Below are 22498 nucleotides of genomic sequence, written 5' to 3' on the forward strand. Positions count from 1 at the left end.
TTTTCAGTTTTCTTTTATTTTTGTTTTATAAAATATAAAAGTTGTATCTTAAATAGTAACACTAATTATACCTCTGCCACAAAAAGGTTTAACCCCCAAATAATATAGTTTAGTATTTTATAAAATACCAACACATTTATTTATTTGTTTTACCGACAGTTTTAATTAATTGAATGCATTTAGACATTTTATAAAAATGTGGTTCCTCCACCAACATTACTTATGAATTATTTGTTACATTTAGAACATTTTAGTTTTGACTTTTGAAAACTTTAACTGTTTGACTTGATTTTAAATTTGAATTCAAACCGTTTTTGAACCATCGCAAGAGTAATAACAGTAACCGAGGGGACGTGGCATCATTAGCGTGGAATTACTGTAGCATGATTACCCGGGCGTCACAGGCATGGTACTCTCATCTCTGTCACAAGATGCAAAAACTTGGATTTTTCCCTCTAAATTAGACACATCATTATTTATTTATAACAGATCCAATACATGCATATTTGTTCTCATCTATGTTGATGATATTATTGTGATCAGCTCATCTAATGAAGCAATCAGAGGTCTCTTAAAAGACTTGAGTGCAAAGATTGCGTTAAAGGATCTTGGAGACTTGCACTTCTTTCTTGGGATTGAGGTAAAGAAGCATGAATGGACTCTCTCTCAAGCAAAATATGCAACTGATCTGGTTAAAAGGGCAGGATTGCAAGGTTGTAAACCCTCACTCACTCCATTATCCAAGTCAGAAAAATTGTCTCTTGCAGAAGGTAAACCTTTGAGTCAGGAAGATAGCACAAAATATAGAAGCCTCGTAGGAGCTCTTCAGTATCTAACTCTTACCAGGCCTGATCTATCTTTTGTTGTCAACAAAGTCTGCCAGTTTTTGCATGCACCTACTGATGTTCACTTGACAGCTGCTAAGCGTATAGTCAGATATGTTAAACATACTCTCAATATAGATCTAAATTTTAGCAAGTCATTTTCTACCCTTGTCAGTGCCTTTTCTGATTCTGCCTGGGCAGGATGCCTGGATGACAGGCGCTCAACAGGTGGTTTTACAGCTTTTTGGGGCCTAACTTAATATCATGGTGTACACGCAAAGAGGCTACTGTATCTAGGTCGAGTACTGAGGCAGAGTACAAAGCATTAGCAAATGCTACAGCTGAAATCATATGGGTTCAGTCTATGTTGAAAGAGCTTGGGGTGAAGAGTAAACAAGCTCCATGTCTGTGGTCTGACAACCTTGGAGCCACTTATCTTTCTGCTAATCCTGTGTTTCATGCCAGAACAAAGAACATAGAGATAGACTTTCAATTTGTCAGAGAAAGAGTTGCTCAAAAGCAACTTGACATTTGGTTTGTGCATTCAAAGGATCAGATTGCAGATGGATTTACAAAGCCTTTGCCCACAAGGAGTTTTGAAGAATTCAAGCATAATCTCAACTTAATGAAGTTGTGATTAAGGAAGGGTGTTAAACATGCTATGGTGCACCCGGTGCATGAGGTAGTTAGGATAGATAGATAGATAGAGATAGATTATTTTCCTTTCTCTCCAAGTTCTATCTCTTCCTTGAATATCTCTCTCTCTTATGTAATCTCAACAATGTATGCGCTATGGTTGGGAGGTGCGCCCCAATTCTATATAACACGAACCCGTCGGCCTCAACAGGATAAGACGTTTCCAGCTATCGCACAATTCTATTAGGCCATTAAATTTAGTGTGCACAAGACAACCAGCGCCCTACAATCTAATGCATTTAATTGTATCGAAGAGTTCATTTGGCTTCCGTGGTCTGTCACCAAATCCAACAGCCCATTCAAGTGATAGCAATAGCATTTGATCTCCTGAATTAACTCTTCCTAATTTATTGCACGCACGCATGACATCAATTTACTCTTCTTAGGCAAACTCTAGCCGATCACCTATAACCGGTTAGGAGTAAAATCTGATTTTCCTCCTCTAATCAGGACCTAGCCGAACCCCTAAAATTCAGAGGATAATTTTTGTCTCCACCGCTTATCCGCATCTATATTAACTCCACCGCTAGTCGGCCGAGTAAATACCCCCACCCATCTGCCTCTCCTCCTTCCTCTTCCCTACTGTCGGCAACAACCTCCCTCCCTCCCCCCTCGATCGATGTTCCTTGCCGCCTCCCTCCTCCCCAATGGCCTGATCTCGTGGCTGCCAGTCCCCGACGCCCATCCGCAGCACGGATCTGCGCCGCCACAAGCGAACCGCTGGCGCATCCGCCACCAGGGCTGGTGAGTGCATCGCTGGCTAAGGAGGACCGGGAGGCGATGGAGCGGATCACGACAGAGCCGCCGACGAGGAGTACATGGTGGATCTCCGCCGCCAGTACCCAAGCTTGTGGAGGCAGAGCGCAAGATCTTCAAGGAGCGCGCAACCGAGGGGTCATCGACGTCTCAAGCGGCAATGAGGACGGCGGCGCCGACGAGGATCTTTCCCGACTGTGGCAACGACGGCACAGGGCCGGACCCTGTGGGCGGTGGGATTTTGCGGGTGGAGTAGCTCGCCCTCTACAAGTCCGACGATTAAGGTTTTAGACTATGCTTCGGTGGTTTATCGAATCTTTGTTCATTTATATTTAAAATTTGATTTTTTTACTCTGTTAAATATAGGAGATGGGCTAGAACCGACCAAATCTAGCGGAGTAAATATACTTCACCAAAGTTTACTCTGTCTGTTTTCCTTCTCTATTTTTAGGGGATCGGCTAGAGTTGGCCGCGCGCGTAGGCGTAGATTTGTGCAGCAACAACCTTTCTGTCCATGATGCAAGTGCATTCATCTCATTCGACCACTCTCTGATAGAGATAGCCTCTTGTGCATGAGCCGCCGGTGCAGGACTATCAGACCAATCTACAAGCGCAAATGAGCCGCCGTTTGTAGTTGCGCATGGTATAATCATAGTCGATCATTTGGGCTCACTACCATTCAGTTTACAAATCAGAACAGATAAACAAAGGGAAAATACAAACAGAAAAAAGAGGGCTAGAGAATGTTGGATGAGATGGATCAGATTTCTGGCTTGAATCCTATGATAAAGGATCACATTTGCGCACAGTATAATCATAGTCGATCAGCTGGGGAAAGGATCCTTACTTCCATCTAAATGATGGAAGCCAATGTTTAGACACAGCATATGCACCCAAACTACACCTCCAACATTGATATAAGAAGCTCGGAAATTAAACATCACCAGAAATCTGGACATTTTCTAATGTTACAACAAGCCATTCTTCCAGTTGTGAAGCAACAAATACAGAACTTTTGTTCAGTAATGAAACATAAAAAGCACAAAATCCAGTTCTGGGGGATGAACAACATGATCAAATATATCCTCAGTTCAGGTCTCCAAATTGCTTCCGCACCTGGCCATCAGATGGCACATCAGAAGAACGAAAGTATTTAGTTTGATCATCATCGGACAGTTTTAAACATCAGATCGATGAGAAAATGTTTTACGTTTTTTACAAAATATGACATAAACTACAAACGGAAAACACAACATGAGCGTTTTTCAAGATGCAATGGCTCAGATCTTGTATAACAGGTTTTTCAGTCATGAGTTTTCAGAAGCAGAACTGGCATGTTTGCTGAAAGTGTTTATCATCACAGCCATGGTCTAACCAGAACACACAAGAGTCTAAAAGAGGGTGACAACAATAAGAGTTGATTATTTTATGGCTCATATTAAGAAATTCAACCATGTTTTCCCTTGTACTTCATGAACTAATCAGAAGCGCGGGTAATATTTAAATCACTGCCATTAGTCAAAAGAAATCCAGAGGAAGAGACATAAATAAAGCAGTACACCAATATTGAGACAAGATATAATGAAGCTGATGGGTGGCATCAGAAAATAAGCGGATTTTGTAAACATATCAAAGATTCAGTGTTTAGCATATAACATTTCACATCATTTGCCACCTGGTGTTCAATAAATTTGTATGGGAAAAAAAGATAAATAGAGTGCTTTACACAAGGCATCAGATAATAAGCGGAGATTATTAGTCCACAGATGGAATTTTCCATTGAGAGTGTAGGATATCTGATCATCACTTGCCAGCAGGAGAAGTAAACAACTGTAAATATTTTAGAACAATGTCTGAGAAGAAAATCTAGGTTCGACCATTTGACTCCAAAACAATAGCAAAGGCTGCAAGGGTTGGTAAGTAAACCATCTCACTATCCGCGGTTGCTGTGTGACCTGTGTCCCCCTCAGATCATAGTCCAGTAAAAAACTAAACTCAGCTAAGAGGGAGAATAGGAGCTAAGCACAAACATCACAAAAAACAGAAAATAATCCATTGTTTGAGAAGATTGGAGAAGATAAATAATGTTTTCTCTCAGATGCCAATCATAAGGGTAAGCGCAGATGATGCAGACATATCAACATGGCATCAGTTCAGACCGCCCGTCTGCTTGTACTCTCTTCAAGGAGAAGGATGTTATATCAACAAAAATCAAATCATACCAAAAATCTAGTACATGAATGCATAAATTTAACCAAGATAGCAAAAAAAGCAACGCTAAGAAAACCACAAACTAGTAGCAAAATCAGATACATTTCCCTCAGAGTGATAATATAGGTCTCATCAATGTATGAATCAGGCCACTACTTTTTAACAGTCATCAAAGGGATCCAAGAACGTCAATCTCCAATCCATAAGAAAGAAAAATCAAACAGAAACCTTATGCAGGACCATGAGTTCAGGCCTACGTTTCTTTGACATTGAGAATATCATAACAAATGGTTGAGCTGTCAGACAATGCTTTCTAGGCAAATGCATCTCATCAGACCGCAGCGATGTTCACTGCTCGGAGCCCAGTGCATATCTTCATCCATGACACCAGAAGACACATAACCAAACAATAATCGAGCAAACAAGGAAGAGGATCAAAGGAACAATAGAATGTCAAACCATTAGCCCTAGGGGATTATGCTAATAATTTTCATCAAGGAAGAAAACTTTGGTCTCAAAGATGTGCCATCACTGGACTACAGAAATGAACTTCAGAGAAAACAACGAAATGAAAAAACTATCAAACCCGGTGGAACATTCATAATAAAATTCAGTCTCTAAAATTTGAACATAGATCACATCAGAATCACAGAACACAAAAGTTCTATATTGGAGAAAATATGGTAGGTGGACATCTGAATCGCACAGTTTCACAGCATGGCACACAGAGTGCACCAATCAGTCCCGAAAGATGGTGTTTTGTTCGTGGATTTCATCACTGTCCAGCCATATATTACTCGATAATACACAAAAGAAAATATACATAGTAAATAACAGAATCAAGAACAAACAGAAAATTAGACTAGATATCTAAATCAAGAACAAACAGAATTTCAGAACAAGGAAAGTACCATGGTGAATGATGGTCGGGCTGTCAGAGAATGCATTCTAGGCAAATACATCTCCATCAAGCAAAAGGAGCTCAGGGATTATGCTTATGATGTTCATCAACAAAGTAAGCTCAGGTCTCAAAGATGTGCCATCACTGGACTCGCAGGACTGACTAAACTGGAGAGAAAAGAAACTTAAAACCATCAAACATACCACGATAAGCAGGGGCAATTAAAAGTAGGCGAAGCAATTCCCATAAATATAGCCCTTTTGGAAAATTCAAGCCCGGTGAAATATAACAGAGGGATTGAATCATCAAGGAGCTCGAGTCACATGATTCCGAACAAAAAGTGCTGTTCAACATGAACTAACACTCAGAAGCTGATGAATTTGTCCTCAGAATTACGGATTGGCAGCATGGCCGCATAGCGACCGATCAGTCCCGAAACATGGTATGATTAACAGGTTTTTCATCACCTACAGGTTACATAGATCAAATCTAAACATTTTGGGGGTTGGACGTCAGAATTGTAGTCAGACATCCAAGGAAAAAACATTGTAGCAACAGTTTCAAGAACAAAAAGGGAAGGACGAGAAAAGATCTAACAGCATTAGCTCACAAGCCTGGCTGTGAAAAAGCACTTTTAGCGGCAACTGCGAATGTTTTGAGAATATATCATCATTGCCATAAACTTCCAAGCAGCAAAACATCTATGAATATATCAAAGAGGCATGAAGTCCCAGGATCTGATCAGTGCCTGAAAAATGATTACTGGCCCAATATGCTTGTAGCTACCAGAGAAGGACCATTGGGCCCAAGTTAGATTAATTTTAATAAATACTAAAAGAACAAGCTAAGTCAGAGAGAATCCCTCAGGGACCCACAAAAAGTCACACACACTGTAGGAAGGGACTGACATGGGGATTCCAATCAAGACAAACTAACAAAAGTCAAATTAAGGACACTTGTTAAAACCTCATAAAGCTGCATAAATTTTCGTCACTTCAAAATCTGACGGTAATTCCAACATGTAGGCTAGGCATAACCATGTAATCCACAGATAGCACAAACAAGACTAATAACGGGTCATTGACAAGCAGGCCCTACCAGACAAAGCAATTATACTGCTCTAAAACAGAGTACTCGTTGTAAGTCTGAACCAGTTGGGCTTTTGTTGGCTCAAGAGAAAGCTAGGGGTATTGAAGCCATGAGTTGAAACAGCAATTTTACATGTGATTCGGTATGATGTTTTTTAGGCACACCAGACGATTCATTGGAGACAAGCATGGTTCACGTTCACCATGGCAACCAATATCATACAATATCTGTTAATCAGAGCGCACTTTCACAAGAACTAAAAAGAGGCCTAAACCAATCTGTACCCATGAATATCAATTATATCTCAATGAATGAGCATTGTCAGTAGTGATCCTTATGATCCTGGAATGCAAGCTGTTCAGTTTGGTTCAAACCAGTCAATATTTTGACAGTCCCAAGTGTTGTTCAACAAACGTGTTCAAAACATTATGTCGTTCTCGGCAAAGCCGTTACCCGCCTGAAACACCATGTAGCATGTTTTATTGGATTGATGAAAGACGCTACAAAAAGCACATTTAAAATCAAACGAAAGTGTAGGGTCATGAAAAATAAACAGAAGGGAATGGGGGAGTGGGACTCGGATACGATCAGAGCCTGTCAGGATGTATGCGTGTCTTCACTTTGTGACATCAGGGGATTGACAGACTATCATACATAACATCATCACCTCGCATCGAAACCAATCCATCCTCAAAACATATTCAATAGATCAATACTCAGAGAAAAACAGAAAACTGGATCAAATGGGGGCTCAGAACTTCTTAGAGGGTTGTGTAACGACATCGACAAATCGGCCTCCGGCACAGGTTTCGTTCCTCATTGCGGGCGATAGCTTAGCACAAAAACGAATCATTGCCAACAGGAAAATGACTTATTTAACCATATCGGTGTAGCATAGACAAATAACAGCTAGTTATGACAAGCTTTGATGAATGAAGCCTCAGACCGTCCTAGTTCATGCAAAATGTCGACAGAGTCCAGGCAATCAAATTTGCCTGTTCAGCAACCAATACAAGTCATCACCGGCCAATATCCTACACGATTATGAAAAAAAGATATGAAAAGAATAGTGCACCGTAATCGTGTCAGATTCGAAGTATTCTCAGCACCCTTCCGAGGAAGTAAGACAGGGATAACTGTATTTTTTACTTGTGATCTCATCATCCACGCCCATACTAATCAGTTAAGATGTGGGAGCTCAGACAGCCAAGGGGTTGTCTGCAGACGCTGCTCAAGAGGCGGCGTCAGAAACTCTAGTCCACAAATCTGTCATCCCAACCTCTCATCGACCATCGGAAGGAGCCGTACCACTGAACGAGCGACGCGGAGGGAGGGAGGGAGGGAGAAGGGGAGATAGCCGCCGCAGCACGCAGGGGATAAACGTTGAGGTTGGGGAGCATGGACCATGGAGACAGCGTTTGGTGGGTACTAGCATAACCCGCGCGGCGACACGCCGGCCTATTGATACGTTATGCGAAAAACAATATTTTACTTTGCATATAATTATTTGATTAATTATTCAGCTTTTGCTTGCTCATTTTATTCTTTCATGTTAAGGTGTATGTATAAAATCATATTGATATGAATCCTGGAATCTTTATTGAATGAAAAGAGTTGACGTACAAAGGGCAGATTCTTCGGTAGGTCATAGCATCCTTGTTCAACTGCTCGTTGGATGCATGTGTGCTGGTGATGGAATGATACAGAGCTCTATCAATAATTGTTGTTGGAATTACATACGTGGTGAAGATTCGCGGTTAGTTAATTTTACTGTTTGATTGATTGCTAGGTTGGGCATCCTTTCTTTGCTCGCACGTTCGAGGATCATTGATGTATAATTGGGTTGGTCATTTATATGAAATCATAGCTTTGTGTTTCCTTTTCTTTTTAACTCTGATGTATTAGTGTTTTGCATTTGGCAAATGACACAAAATTGCTTGTGTATGGACTTCCTAGTTGGCACGTTGGTGAATATGGGTCGAATATTTCGAAAATGGTGGCACTCCTTCCGGATGTCGTTGCGATTAGGGAGCGTGTATTTAGTGGTGGCCATTTTTCAATGAGTGCATGTAGTGTTTTTATTTCTGGTTTTATTTGGAAAGGTAAGTACGACGGTTGTATCCAAGCATGTGCTTAAAATTTACAAATGTATATCTACAATGTTCCACATAGGACCATTAATACTCAATAATTTTTATTAACATGATTAGCTTTTTGACAGCAAATATGGTTAGTTAGTTGATCAGAAGTTAAGATTGGAGCCGTAATCGAATTAAATAAGTGCGATTGGACTGCGACACTAACTCACGACATGTGTAGTGGCACATGACATACGTGGCATCCGATGAAGACATGTACTATAAAAGGAAGATGGACTACATATTTAAGAAAGCCGATCTGTAACATAAGATCAACACGAGTTTATGCAAACACACTTGGATATTCTGCAAGGAAAAACTGTACACGCTTGAAATATATAGTCTAGATTCTCATTTTGATAGCCAAGGGCCAAAACTTGATCCTTCGTCTTGTTATTTACTGAAACATCTCTTTACCTTACCTTTCCCTGACCTTAGATTTCCCTTCCTGGGCAGAAGTTTGTCTTTCGTTTGTTGCTTCGGTCAGCAGGATATCTTGTAAGAAAACATGTGAACTTTTATCCCTGAAAAAAATGCATTAAATTTCTAGGTGCCCAATGAATAGATCTTCTATTTGCATATAGGAGGATGTCCGCAGGTCGGAGAGTGTCCTGCGATGGCGCCCGCCGCTGCCAGCAACCTTCACCATGGCCTGCCTGGTGTTCAACTGCGTGGGCGTCCTTGGAATCACGTCCGACGCCTTTGTCGTCGCCTGGGTCGTATTGATCGCCAGCCTTCGAATCACTCTGGCAAGAATCAGCCGCCGACGCCTCCTCGTTGTGCTCTTCATGCCCGCTTCCCGTATGGCATATACTCCCTCCGTTTCAAATTACTCGTCGTAGAAATGGATGTATCTAGAATTAAAATACATCTAGATACATCTATACCTGCGACAAATAATTCGAAACGAAGGGAGTAGATAATAGCGGTGGCTGATGGCAACAGACGACGGAGATGAAGGCGGGGGTTGAAGGCGAGAGGAGGACATGCCTTTTATAGGCCAAGCGGTGGTGAAACGTACACGGAACTTCCATGGGCCTCCAGAAGATGGAAAGAATCGAGAAAGATCAGCGCAACAATCCAGAGCGGTGGATGTAGTCAAATGGAAACCTACTACGAGTTTCGATTTTCGAACCTACTACTATGCATGCAGAAAGCGACTGCAGGGCAAACTAATTGTCCCAAATCCGCTGCAAAATTGGTGTGTGCACCCGAAAGCCTACCACGCCAAGTCCCCCACTAAAGCATGTGTCGGCTTCCGATTGGTCCTGTTTTCACTGATAAAAAAAGTTCAAAAAACCAGATAAATTAAACCTGGCTAGGTTTAGTATATTAAGAATTTATCTAGGGTTTTCGTCGGGTGCAGACGGGGCGGGCCGACGCATCGGCCTGCTGGGCTGCCAAACAAAACCCACCGTGGGCTGTCAAACAAATCAACTAATCAAAACATCAGTTACTCAAAAAAAAAAACTAATCAAAACATCATGGTACACATGTCTACTACGTAAAATTATGATAATTATGGTAAATACTTTCTTGTCAACTCAAATCTATTTTTTGATATATGCGAAACTCAAATCTATATAAGAATAAACAAAGAGTTTCCGCAAAAAAGAAGAAGTAAAGAAACATATCCATGCTCAAAAACAGTTTATATCCTTGCATCCGAAGTCTTCTCCGGAAAGAACGATGAACCCTATAAAAATACATCTGTAGAATTTTTATCACTAGATGGATGAAGCGGGTCATCCACAATGCTAACAATGGGTGCGTGTCGATACCCATGTACAATGGTGTTGACTCAGCTCTCTATAAAAACTGCCACGTTAGATATTTGATGAGGGGAAGAAGAAAAACAAGGAGAGAGAAGATGGCTGTCTGCAATTTGGCAGGCGGTTGATACCCATGAAAATCGATAACTATCAACGGCTTGTTTGCTGTTGTATTCCCAGGTGTCTGCAGTTTGCAGTTTCTCCTACTAGAGCATTGTAGATTACGTGCTATAGAAACCCAATCTGATGATTTTTTTTTCTTCCTGCCAAAGCAGTCTACATTACAGACGTCTGGAAAGAGAGACTTGTTGTATAAACCGTCTACATTACAATCAGTAGATGACATGGACACATGGTACAGACGGTAGCCATCTAAACCAATGTACGTACATGCCCTAATACAGTAGCAACAGCTTTGATGTGGTTCAACGGATGGGGAGCATGATCAGTGAGCGTGTCTAGAAGGGCGGCAATTCAAACCTAGACTGTGAGACCATTTGAAGAAATAGCAGTTGTTGTGAGAAGAGGTGTTTTTGCCCTCAATTAGTCACTCAAATCATTATCTAACAAACCTTCAAGAAATTAAACAGCCCACGAATTACCAGTTACGGATTCACAAGGTATTCCAACATGGCTTGTCTCCATGTCCTGTATACAACACTAATCTCTACCATTAAGATGGAGTTTTGTACATTTCGCCTCCATCACTTCCACCTCCTCCAACCACGTACATACCTCCACCCTCCCATCATGTTTTTTTTTTTGCAAATGGATACCCCACATCCTATTTCTAGTTTATAGCAATTTTTCCTGCCCTAATGTTTTACTCTCCCCCCGCCCCCCACCTCTCACCAAAAAACCTCGAAAACGTACTAAGCATGCACCACAAAGTTCAGAAAACCACCCGACCCCTTCGTTTCCTCATCCCCTTTGGTACGAGCCTCATACACATGCACGATTTTTTAGGGCATCGAAGAAAAACATGCTGCTTGGCCGCCTTTTTTATGAAAAGAATTCTTGCATTACTTGAAACTTAGGGATTACAATGACCAAACAACAATTTAGCATTGCAACTTACAAAAATTAGCCATGAAATGACCAACACTATTTTCATTCTGACGAATATGAGTAATGCAAGAATCGCTTTCCTCCGTACTACTAATGATCTCTCTAATTAAGAATGAATAATTCGATTTGTCACGATCTCCACCTTTGATCATGGCTACAGCCTACAAGCAGTCCGATTCAATGTCAACAGGTAAATTTCTCCATTGAAGAGTCAAAAGGAACACCTTCCACGATTGTCAGAATTTTAGCTTCCAAAACAACAACGCATGTGTGGACGTGTTAATAAGAGCTAAAGATTATGGAACCCACAGGGCCCCTTGGGATCATACCTTCTCCTGCCGTTTCTTCCAAAGCTCAGTCGTTCGATGTTAAACTTCACTCGTCCGGGGACCTGTTTAGTCCATGGTATGGCTACATCTGAGTTGGTGATATTACATGTAGACCTTGTGTGCTGAAACCCCATAATAGTTATTGAATTTCCTTTGACTGGATTGCCATTAGGATTAAGTTGCAAAGATTATGGAGACGCCAAATAGCAAGGTAGGAATCGAACAGAGACATCCATGAGAGGTGCAGGTTTTGGGTGAACAAATTCATTTCTACCATGCTAGATCCCCCAAAACAACATCATCAAGCACACTCAGGTAGGCTCATCGATGTCATATATGAGGGGATGAACCAGACAATTTCAACCGGTTGTATCTTTGTATGCTCCAGGAGATTCGACTCTGCAGCCACGCCCTTCCAAAGTCACACAGCATGGTTCTACGCACATAACACATGAAACGACTCCTCAACTTCCCTTCCACACACCAGGCAAATTGCCGCCACCTCTAGGCTAAGCGCCGCACAAAAGATTGCACCTTCAGAGGTGTTGTTGGCTACGCGAGAAAGCTTTCCATTCATCTCGGCTACCATCAGCGTGGCGTCTAGAAGAAGCAATCGACGAGTTTCAAGCACATCTGCCGCCAGTCGATAAGCACTCCTGTAGAGAGAACACTTTGTTGTTTTCAGGAACACAAGCTATAAAATCATCTCCAAATTGAATTGCGGCCGGATCTCCTGGATTTCAATAATACCAATTGGAAGAAAGTGTTGCCTGGTTTTTGGCATGTCCCAAGCGGTGGCAGCTCCGCATCAATGAGGCGAAGCGTGATCGCTTGTTCAATGAGATCGCAACGAAGGCGACACATGTGGTGGCTGACGGGATGGCTGCCAATGTCAGCGGCTCTGCATTGTACGATAAGGTCGGTTTGTCCTACTCAGTCATCGACCTTACCTCCACCAACAATGTTGACGGTTAGGCATCAGACTCCGACGAGGAAGAGTAGAATATGAAACATGGACGTGCACATGGCCACACGCCCGCACGAACCGGCGAAGAGTAATGTAACACCCCAAAAATTTAACCAAATTTTTGGAAATTAAAATTTTGCCAGGAGTTTTAAATTTTTTCCTTTTGGATTATTTCTGTGGAGTTCAGAGCATCTCTTTTAATATTGAGGATAATTATTTTTTTTCCTAGTGGAGCTTTCCAAAATATTAAACTTCTATGCTCTCTGTATAACTATTTCTAAATCAGTAGATTTATTTATAAAACTATTTCACCCTGAGCTTTAATCATTAAAATGACTTGTTTGAGTTTTGGAGCTCTTTTTCTACTTCAACCAGTTGATAAACTTAGCTAAAAATTCAACCAAAATTTGGAGACACCATGTGAGGTCTCTAAATCATTTTTGTGCAATTATATATCTATTTCATGGCATATTAGGAGTCTTGTGCCTGTTTTTCTTCTCTGGTCCAGGGGACAGTTTTGCACTGCAACCCATTTAAATAATTCCCTAGAGCCCCCACCAAAATTATGGGATGTCAGTAGCAGCATATGATTCCACTTTATGCAAAAACCCAGTGTTGTTGTTTGAAATTTATGAGTGAATCAACATCATTTTCATTCTAGACTAGACCTGTGCTTTCTACTACAACCCCATTCTTTCTTGCTCAAGTGACCTTGTGTCTTCTCATGCTTGTAGCCAACCCTGCAAAACCCCTAAGTCCAGGAGCATGCACTCTTTGGAGCACTCTTAGCCCATGTAATGATGCCATCTGCTCCCTGTCCAGAAGTGTAGTTTTGCAAAACTTGCATTAGCAAGTTTCTCCTTTTTGCAAACTAACTTCACCACTCTCTCTTACATCCATAGAGACACTAATCTGGAGAATTTGGCCACTCCAAGAACTACCTAGGTGCTTTTGGCATTTTGTCAAACACCCTGAGTGCACAGCCAGTTTTGGCATGAATTCAAGTTTACATGGTGAACTTGAGCCCCTGACCAATCCACCATGTTCCTCAGTCCCTTGCTAAACCTAGACTAGTTCTGTTAATTGCCAGCCTCAACCGCAACCTCTAGGATGCCCTGGCATTTCGTCGAGCATGTGCCGGGCGTGCTCTGGGCGCGCCCAGAGGGTGCGTTTGGCACCCATGCGCCCGAGACGCCGCGTCGCACCCCGCACCCAAATCTGGCCCGTGACCGGCCCCAGCCAGCACGCCGTGTCCCCTTGCATCGCCACGCCACCCCGACCAACCTGGCACCCCACAGCGCCGCCGTCAGGACGGCCGTGGCGGCTAGCTGACGACCGCTTGCAGGCCCGGCCGTGGCAGCGCCGCCCAAGCCGCCAACGCTTGCCACCTGCCTCCTAGAACAGTGCGTGCCCATCCGCAATCGTGTCCACTAGCGCTCGTCGCCGCCACATCGCCCTAGCTACAGCAGGGCGGTTCACCGTCATCCTTATCGCCGGCCGCCTCGGAACCGACCTCTAGCGCCTATATAAAGAGACCCCGAGCTCAAACACGCACACAGGCAGCCTCACACCGTCCCACCCATGCCCCCCTAGCCGTCAATCGTTGGGAAAGGGTCGTCTCCTTCCTCTCCGGCAACTCCAGCCGCCGCCACTGACCCGACCAGTCCAGCGCCACCAAGGCCTCCCCCTCTCCACTCTCTCCACCAGGAACTTTCCCTTCCTCCCGTGAGCACGTTCCCCTACTCGATTTTGGTTGAAAGCCAATGCTGCCTCAAACTCATTTTCTCCGACGACCACCGTCCGCCGCGGAGCTCACCGCCGGCAGCCCCGACCACCCCAGAGAGCAAAGTGACCACCGGAAGGACCGCCCCGGTCTTGCAGTTCCATCCCGACCATCTGGAGCCCGCGAGGAGCCGCCGTTCGCCGGCAACGATCGCCGGAATCCCCGCCTCTGCCCGGCCCGAGGAAGAAGAGGGAGGGAGACCAGTCAAACCTAACCAGTGGGCCAGGCGGGCCCACTGTCAGTGACTCAGGCGCAGCCACGCTGGATAAGTGGAAGCGCATTTCCAAAATGCGCCTTCGACGTGTACGTATATTTCGAAGCATTTTCTTTTCTGTATTTATTTTAAATATCAGATTTTTGACCAAACTTTGACCGGCTGTATCTTTTTAAATACAACTCCAAATGAATTAATTTTTTTCCTACCTCTTTCAAATATTTTCTAGTTTATTTTAAGATTTATTTGAAAAAATTTCAAGACAACTTTTTGTGCTGTTTTGTTTTTGTGTGTTAATTCATATATATTCTTTTAAATAGGATTTTTGAAGATTTCAAGATGTTTTGGATGCACCCTTCTTTCCCATGACCTGAATGCAAGCATTCTGAACCCTGGTGAAATTTATGTGTGTGTTGTTGAATCGGTGACAGCACCACCGCGACACGTGCATATGTCATTTTATGTGAGGAAGTGATCCTACTTATGAGTGCATTTTCAATGAGTTTATGCTAATGAAGTTGACATGATTTGTGATGGAAATCACCATCATACGTCTTTCATGCATACCAGAAGGGAAGCCGGGAAGGCCTTTGTCTTGGGTAGACACGGTCTTGTCCCTAGTCCTCCGTCGAGACGGTCGTGTCCGGTATGGCATGAGGGGTATGTCGCGTGATGTTTCTATCTGTTATTTGAAATATGTGCATTGTTATGCTAATCATGCAGGATATAATACAACCTCCTGAGTCGACCGTAGATCGAGTCTTGTGCCAGTAACCCCCATACTTGCTTCGTACTACCACTCGTCTCTACGATTAGTAGGGTACGGTTCAGTAAGTTGTCAACCCCTTTCCTAGCACACACCATACAGAGAGGCCGTGGTGGAAGATACTGGAGGCATCCGGTAGTCATGCCACCTGGTCCGGGAGCATGGGTGTTTCGGTTGTAGCCGAAGGGGGTAGCTTCCCCAGTTTTGCGCGCGGTATAAATTTGTGATCCCATGTTACGTCGAGGTTGTAGCCTCCCCACTTAGAGTTTTCTTGACAGGTGTCGTGGGTGATTCCAGACACATGTGAGTTAAGCTGGTGTGTGCAAGTTATGTGTGTTTTCAACAAAAAGACCGTAAACGGAATTAGTCCTGATGGACTAAAGAAATCCGTTACTCGTGGGTAAAGAGTACACCCTCTGCAGAGATTAAACCTATTCGAATAGCCGTGTCCATGGGTCAGGACTACAGTCTGGGATGGGTCAAGTGTCGGTCTTAGTGTCGGTCTTCGGAGGTGAAACTATTAAATCAGAACTGATATTACAACTTGTGACATGTGATAATGATGAGTATTATTTTGTTGTGGACTAACCCGTGATATTTTTGGTATTATCGAATATCTCTGGGATGGTTCTACCTCCGGGATATTCACTATGATTATTTCTTTTAAAGCCCTTTATGTGGTGTCGCTCAGACGCCCGACTGTGGCATTTCTTTTAAAGCCCTTTATGTGGTGTTGCTCAGACGCCCGACTGTGGCATTTCTTTTAAAACCCTTTATGTGGTGTCGCTCAGACGTCTGACTGTGGCATTTTTTGTTATTTATTTCATAATTTTAATATTTTATGTTATTGCATATTTATATTTTAACATGCTCATACGCATCAGAGTTATATTTATATTTTGTGACTGACGTCATGAGTATAAAATATTTTCAGCACATCGTTATTATATTATACCAATGTTTATAATGTTTGCGAGTACATTCAAAGTACTCACTGGCTTGTCCCTGGCTATTGTCTTGGCCAGATTTCTTGCACGGAGAGGAGCGACGTGATGATAGCCCCGGAACCTAAGCAACGGTGATAGCAGCTTCGCGAAGATAGAAGCTAGCCTGGTCAGCTGTTCCCGTGGGAAATGGAGTCCCATAGACACTGATGATTCACAAACTGCTTCGGCCATCAACCATTAGAAACCATTTGTTGTACTCACATACCAGAATGGTCTTGTACTACATATTTTGTATTTGCTTGGAATTTCTGTATCAAGTTGGTGCCTCATCAGCTAACAGTTATCCTGGGGCTGATGAGTACAAGGGCCATTTTCTGGGAATTAATACCCGGAGAATCGGTCGCCACAAGTAAGCTATAGTCGGTTACTATGTAAAAAAAAATCTAAATATCAATGAAAATGCGTGTCCGGTTTATTTAATGCATAGTATTGGATCACCATCACGATATACGATATACTCCCTCTGTACTGTTATAGTTGTCGCTGGAGTAGCTGAACTTGAGCTACTCCAGCGACAACTATTATGGTACAGAGGGAGTATGATTGTTCACGAATATGTCCGAATGATGTATTTGCGGACGTGTCCGATTTTGTTCACGGCGTGCTGGAGAGATACTTTTTTTGATGGGAAGGCCTTCATGGCTGCTTTATTAAATTATAATAAACTTACACCGTTTGCTAAAGCATTTAAAATGAAAGAGGGGGGAGTATCCGACCACACCGTCGGTGGATTACCCCTCCCATAGCTAGCAAGCTCGTGAGCAACCATGTTCGATTCTCTACTACAATGTTCGATAATGACCTTCCCAAAATCTGCAGATAACTTACGGAAATCCTCAAGAATTGGCGCTGCCACCAAAGCATACCCTTCATTCATCCTCAGTGCTTCCACGACGATCAAGCTATCAGACTGTATCACAATGCTATCACACCCGAGGCCGCGTATGAACATGATACCCTGGTGCATAGCCTCGGCCTCAGCTGCTACTGCATTCGCAACATGCTGAGTTACTGCTGCTACTATAAATCCACCGTTATGATCTCTCACTACCATTCCGCAGGATCCCGTATGATCATCTTCCATAAATGAAGCATCTACGTTCAGAACCTGCATCCCGGACAGTGGCTTCTTCCAAGCATTCTGACGAGGCAATGGATCCGGTTTCACAGCCGCTCGGACAAAATTCAGAGTCAAGGCCTGAATGGCCATTGCCGTGCGTACTGGGTTCTGAACTTGTTCACCTCTTGCCAACTCCCTTCGCTGCCACCAAAGGTACCAGCTGGTAGAAGCTATTATTTCGGGCATATCGATTACCTCCATATACTTCTGTTGAAACCTGTCATCGCATAAAAGAGACTCCAATACTCTCGCACCGGATCTGTCGATTGGGGTCACCTCATCTATCACAGTTTTTAGGCCCATCTCAGACCAAATCGACCTCACACGGGTGCAAGTGAAGAGCGCATGTTTGATGTCTTCCGCCCCTTGCTGGCAAACTGGACACTGCCCACTTGTAGGAATATGTCTGTTGGCAAGTGTGCACTTGAAGGGGATGGTGTTATGCAGGCACCGCCAGATGAAGATTTTAACTTTCCCTGGTAGCTTTAAATTCCAAAGCCTCTTCCAAACCGGATGATCAGTTGTGCTCGACTGTCCAGACGCATCAACAATTTTCGAACCAAACTGGTCCTCCCATTCTCTGTAATAGCCAGATCGAACGTTGTAAACTCCATTCTTTGTGAAGTGCCATGCAACAGCATCATCCAAAACATGATGGGATAAAGGAACCTGTAGTATGCGATCTGCATCTATTCCCCAAAAATTGTCCCTGATAATCTGCTCGTCCCAATCACCTGATATAGGGTCTATCAGATCGCTCACATGCGTTAATATGCAGTTGCCTCGTCGTGTCAGGACCTTTCTCGGTGGGATGTTTGGTATCCAGCTGTCTTCCCAGATATCAATCTTTGTGCCATCCCCTACTCGCCAAATGCTTCCTTTCTTGAACGTTTGTATGCCTGCATATATGCTCTGCCATACAAAGGAAGAACCCTTCTTCAAAGTGCAATTTAGAATATCTCCCGTGGGATAGTAACGAGCACGCAACACTCTTGCACAGAGCGAGTCATAGTTCTCAATCAACCTCCAGCACTGTTTTGCTAGAAGTGCTAGGTTGAAGGCATGGATATCTCTAAACCCCATTCCACCTTTTTCTTTCGGTACACACATCTTCCACCAGGCTACCCAATGCATTTTGCGCTGATCATCCTCATCACCCCACCAGTATTGCGACATTGCATCAGTGATCCCTTTGCATATTTTCTTCGGGAATTTGAAAACACTCATCGCATATGTAGGGATGGCTTGGGCCACCGCTTTAATTAACGCCTCCTTGCCTCCAAAGGATAGGGTACACTCCTTCCATCCATTGATAAGTTTTTGGATTCTCTCGATAAGGTGCAAAAAACAATCAGTTCGGTCTACACCTATCATAGATGGCAGCCCCAAGTACTTCTCCGATAATGATTCAGTCATAATATCTAGCACTTGACATACCTTGGCTTTGACATCCACATCTGTATTTGGACTGAAGAAAATTGAGGATTTAGCCACACTGACCATTTGACCTGAAGCTGAACAATAATCATCCAGAACACTCTTGAGTGAATGTGCATTTGCAGAATCAGCTCTCATCAAGACTAATGAATCGTCCGTGAATAGCAAGTGTGATATTTTGGGGGAGTCCCTACAGACCTGGACCCCCAAAAGCCTGCCTTGTTCTTCTTCATGTTCAATTAGTGCTGACAAGCCCTCTGCGCATAACAAAAAGAGGTAGGGGGATAGAGGATCCCCCTGCCTGAGTCCTCTGGTCGGTTTGAAAGGAGAAGTTTCATTTGAGTTAAATCTCACCGTGTACTCAACAGAGGTCACACAAGCCATGATCAAGTCAATCCATCTATCTGCAAATCCCAGTTTGCCCAAAATAGCTTTAAGAAACACCCATTCTACTCGATCATAAGCCTTGTGCATATCTAATTTGACAGCGCACGTGCCATTTTCCCCTTGTTTCCTCTTCTTCATTGTATGTAAGCATTCATACACCACGATAACATTGTCCGTGATAATCCTCCCAGGTACAAAAGCACTCTGCGTCTCGCTGATAATGTCAGGTAAGAAAACTTTTAATCTTGCAGCCAAGAGTTTAGAGATCACCTTATATACCAAGTTGCAGAGACTTATAGGCCTGTACTGCGATATCTTCTCTGCATTTTCCACTTTGGGTATCAGTACAATAGTGGTTGAGTTCCAACCTTCTGGTATAACTCCACTGTTCACTGCGTTTAAAACCTCAGTCACTAGTTCTTCTTGTTGGAAATATGCCCTAGAGGCAATAATAAAAGTATTATTATTATATTTGCTTGTTCATGATAATTGTCTTTTATTCATGCTATAACTGTATTATCCGGAAATCGTAATACACGTGTGAATACATAGACCACAATATGTCCCTAGTGAGCCTCTAGTTGACTAGCTCGTTGTGATCAACAGATAGTCATGGTTTCCTGGCTATGGACATTGGATGTCGTTGATAACGGGATCACATCATTAGGAGAATGATGTGATGGACAAGACCCAATCCTAAGACTAGCACAAAAGATCGTGTAGTTCATTTGCTAGAGCTTTGCCAATGTCAAGTATCTCTTCCTTCGACCATGAGAGCGTGTAACTCCTGGATACCGTAGGAGTGCTTTGGGTGTATCAAACGTCACAACGTAACTGGGTGACTATAAAGGTGCACTACAGGTATCTCCAAAAGTATCTATTGTTTTATGCGGATCGAGACTGGGATTTGTCACTCCGTGTAAACGGAGAGGTATCTCTGGGCCCACTCGGTAGGACATCATCATATGCGCAATGTGACCAAGGAGTTGATCACGGGATGATGTGTTACGGAACGAGTAAAGTGACTTGCCGGTAACGAGATTGAACAAGGTATTGGATACCGACGATCGAATCTCGGGCAAGTAACATACCGATAGACAAAGGGAATTGAATACGGGATTGTTTAAGTCCTTGACATCGTGGTTCATCCGATGAGATCATCGTGGAACATGTGGGAGCCATCATGGGTATCCAGATCCCGCTGTTGGTTATTGACCGGAGAACGTCTCGGTCATGTCTACATGTCTCCCGAACCCGTAGGGTCTACACACTTAAGGTTCGATGACGCTAGGGTTATAAAGGAAGTTTGTATGTGGTTACCGAATGTTTTCCGGAGTCCCGGATGAGATCCCGGACGTCACGAGGAGTTCCGGAATGGTCCGGAGGTAAAGATTTATATATGGGAAGTCCTATTTTGGCCACCGGAAATGTTCGGGATTTTTCGGTATTGTACCGGGAAGGTTCTAGAAGGTTCCGGAGTGGGGCCCACCTGCATGGGGGGACCCACATGGACGTGGGTAGTGGGGGCAAGGCCCCACACCCCTGGTCAAGGCGCACCAAGATCCCACCTTAGAAGGAATAAGATCATATCCCGAAGGGATAAGATCAAGATCCCTAAAAAGGGGGGATAACAATCGGTGGGGAAGGAAATAATGAGATTTCTTTCCTCCCACCTTGGCAAACGCCCCAATGGACTTGGAGGGCAAGAAACCAGCCCCTCCACCCCTATATATAGTGGGAGGGCGCATGCGAGCTATACACGAAGTTCTGGCACAGCCCTACCTCTCTTCCTACTCCTCCTCTCCCATGGTGCTTGGCGAAGCCCTGCTGGATTGCCACGCTCCTCCACCACCACCACGCCATTGTGCTGCTGTTGGATGGAGTCTTCCTCAACCTCTCCCTCTCTCCTTGCTGGATCAAGGCGTGGGAGACGTCACCGGGCTGTACGTGTGTTGAACGCGGAGGTGCCGTCCGTTCGGCACTAGGATCATCGGTGATTTGAATCACGACGAGTACGACTCCATCAACCCCGTTCACTTGAATGCTTCCGCTTAGCGATCTACAAGGGTATGTAGATGCACTCTCTTTCTACTCGTTGCTGGTCTCTCCATAGATAGATCTTGGTGACACGTAGGAAAATTTTGAATTTCTGCTACGTTCCCCAACAAAAAGAGTTACATCGTTCACCAAAATCATGAAAATAAAGTCAGGGGGGTCAACATCCCAAACACAAGTTCTAGCCATAGCCACAACATTGGCCTCTCTATTACAATATTATCAAACCAACGAGAAGAATATTATAATCCATGTAAACTACACTTGTCGAAGTAGTCGTGAAACCTCTATTATTAATGGTTTGAACAACCTGAAGACAGTCATTGTGAATTGTGAAAGAGTTGGTACCTATTTTATTGTGCAATTTGCAAACCCTTTTTGAAAGCAAATGCTTCAACCATTGCTGCATCGACAACATGGGGAAGATGGCACTGGGTACAACTGATGCACTCACCTTTATAGTCTCTGATAACCACACCAACTCCACTGTCACTTGAATCCTCTCTAGACGCATCATCAACATCGATTAGTAGCTTCCGTTTCATTGGCTTTTTCCATCATTCTCTCAGCACCCCACCCTTCCAATTGCTCGCATACTTGTAGTTAGTCATCCTTCCGCGAGAGTTGCTCTAACACCCCACGACACTCTGTTTTTATGTGGAATACAAATTTTGAACGCGACTATTTAGCGATTGTTATAACTTTAGGGATAGTATCGAACGATCACTGACCGTTCCAACCTGAGTGCAGGTAGGCGTACAAGGGCGAGCCATGCCCTCGAATGTAACTACATTTCCCGCGCGAGATCGGGCGCGTGGTTGCGCATGAGGCCAACACAATTAGTGCGTGAGGCAACATTATATTCCTAAAAGCTCTTCCGAATTTAAAATCCACATTGCTTAGATTGATCATATATTTCTCCATAGAAGATATGTAATTCCAACCAAGGTAGTAAATTATGATGAGGATAACTATCAA

The 22498-nt window shown here is 43.5% G+C and overlaps 13 non-coding genes and 1 pseudogene across 13 annotated transcripts; all 14 read right to left on the reverse strand.

Moving 5' to 3' along the window:
* Positions 1-3031: 3031 nt before the first annotated feature.
* Positions 3032-3129, reverse strand: LOC123118093 (small nucleolar RNA Z103). Its single transcript, XR_006457715.1, has one exon. It is a non-coding gene; the product is annotated as a small nucleolar RNA Z103 (small nucleolar RNA).
* A 227-nt stretch (positions 3130-3356) lies between these two features.
* LOC123118099 (uncharacterized) lies at positions 3357-3452 on the reverse strand (annotated as a pseudogene).
* Positions 3453-3549: 97 nt separating this feature from the next.
* LOC123118077 (small nucleolar RNA Z223) lies at positions 3550-3645 on the reverse strand. The gene has a single exon (XR_006457699.1). It is a non-coding gene; the product is annotated as a small nucleolar RNA Z223 (small nucleolar RNA).
* A 60-nt stretch (positions 3646-3705) lies between these two features.
* LOC123118302 (small nucleolar RNA U36a) lies at positions 3706-3790 on the reverse strand. The gene has a single exon (XR_006457850.1). It is a non-coding gene; the product is annotated as a small nucleolar RNA U36a (small nucleolar RNA).
* Positions 3791-3869: 79 nt separating this feature from the next.
* On the reverse strand, positions 3870-3952 carry LOC123118134 (small nucleolar RNA R16). The gene has a single exon (XR_006457738.1). It is a non-coding gene; the product is annotated as a small nucleolar RNA R16 (small nucleolar RNA).
* A 51-nt stretch (positions 3953-4003) lies between these two features.
* Positions 4004-4091, reverse strand: LOC123118138 (small nucleolar RNA R16). Its single transcript, XR_006457742.1, has one exon. It is a non-coding gene; the product is annotated as a small nucleolar RNA R16 (small nucleolar RNA).
* A 692-nt stretch (positions 4092-4783) lies between these two features.
* On the reverse strand, positions 4784-4870 carry LOC123118309 (small nucleolar RNA snoR118). The gene has a single exon (XR_006457857.1). It is a non-coding gene; the product is annotated as a small nucleolar RNA snoR118 (small nucleolar RNA).
* Positions 4871-4951: 81 nt separating this feature from the next.
* LOC123118109 (small nucleolar RNA R66) lies at positions 4952-5023 on the reverse strand. Its single transcript, XR_006457725.1, has one exon. It is a non-coding gene; the product is annotated as a small nucleolar RNA R66 (small nucleolar RNA).
* A 153-nt stretch (positions 5024-5176) lies between these two features.
* On the reverse strand, positions 5177-5271 carry LOC123118046 (small nucleolar RNA SNORD96 family). Its single transcript, XR_006457671.1, has one exon. It is a non-coding gene; the product is annotated as a small nucleolar RNA SNORD96 family (small nucleolar RNA).
* Positions 5272-5465: 194 nt separating this feature from the next.
* On the reverse strand, positions 5466-5537 carry LOC123118112 (small nucleolar RNA R66). Its single transcript, XR_006457728.1, has one exon. It is a non-coding gene; the product is annotated as a small nucleolar RNA R66 (small nucleolar RNA).
* A 1523-nt stretch (positions 5538-7060) lies between these two features.
* On the reverse strand, positions 7061-7149 carry LOC123118281 (small nucleolar RNA snoR14). The gene has a single exon (XR_006457832.1). It is a non-coding gene; the product is annotated as a small nucleolar RNA snoR14 (small nucleolar RNA).
* A 75-nt stretch (positions 7150-7224) lies between these two features.
* On the reverse strand, positions 7225-7302 carry LOC123118258 (small nucleolar RNA U61). The gene has a single exon (XR_006457808.1). It is a non-coding gene; the product is annotated as a small nucleolar RNA U61 (small nucleolar RNA).
* Positions 7303-7414: 112 nt separating this feature from the next.
* Positions 7415-7504, reverse strand: LOC123118270 (small nucleolar RNA snoR20a). Its single transcript, XR_006457821.1, has one exon. It is a non-coding gene; the product is annotated as a small nucleolar RNA snoR20a (small nucleolar RNA).
* Positions 7505-7555: 51 nt separating this feature from the next.
* Positions 7556-7649, reverse strand: LOC123118129 (small nucleolar RNA R38). Its single transcript, XR_006457733.1, has one exon. It is a non-coding gene; the product is annotated as a small nucleolar RNA R38 (small nucleolar RNA).
* Between the last annotated feature and the right edge of the window lie 14849 nt (positions 7650-22498).

Source organism: Triticum aestivum, chromosome 5B (genome assembly GCF_018294505.1).
Source record: "Triticum aestivum cultivar Chinese Spring chromosome 5B, IWGSC CS RefSeq v2.1, whole genome shotgun sequence".
Lineage (NCBI taxonomy): Eukaryota > Viridiplantae > Streptophyta > Magnoliopsida > Poales > Poaceae > Triticum > Triticum aestivum.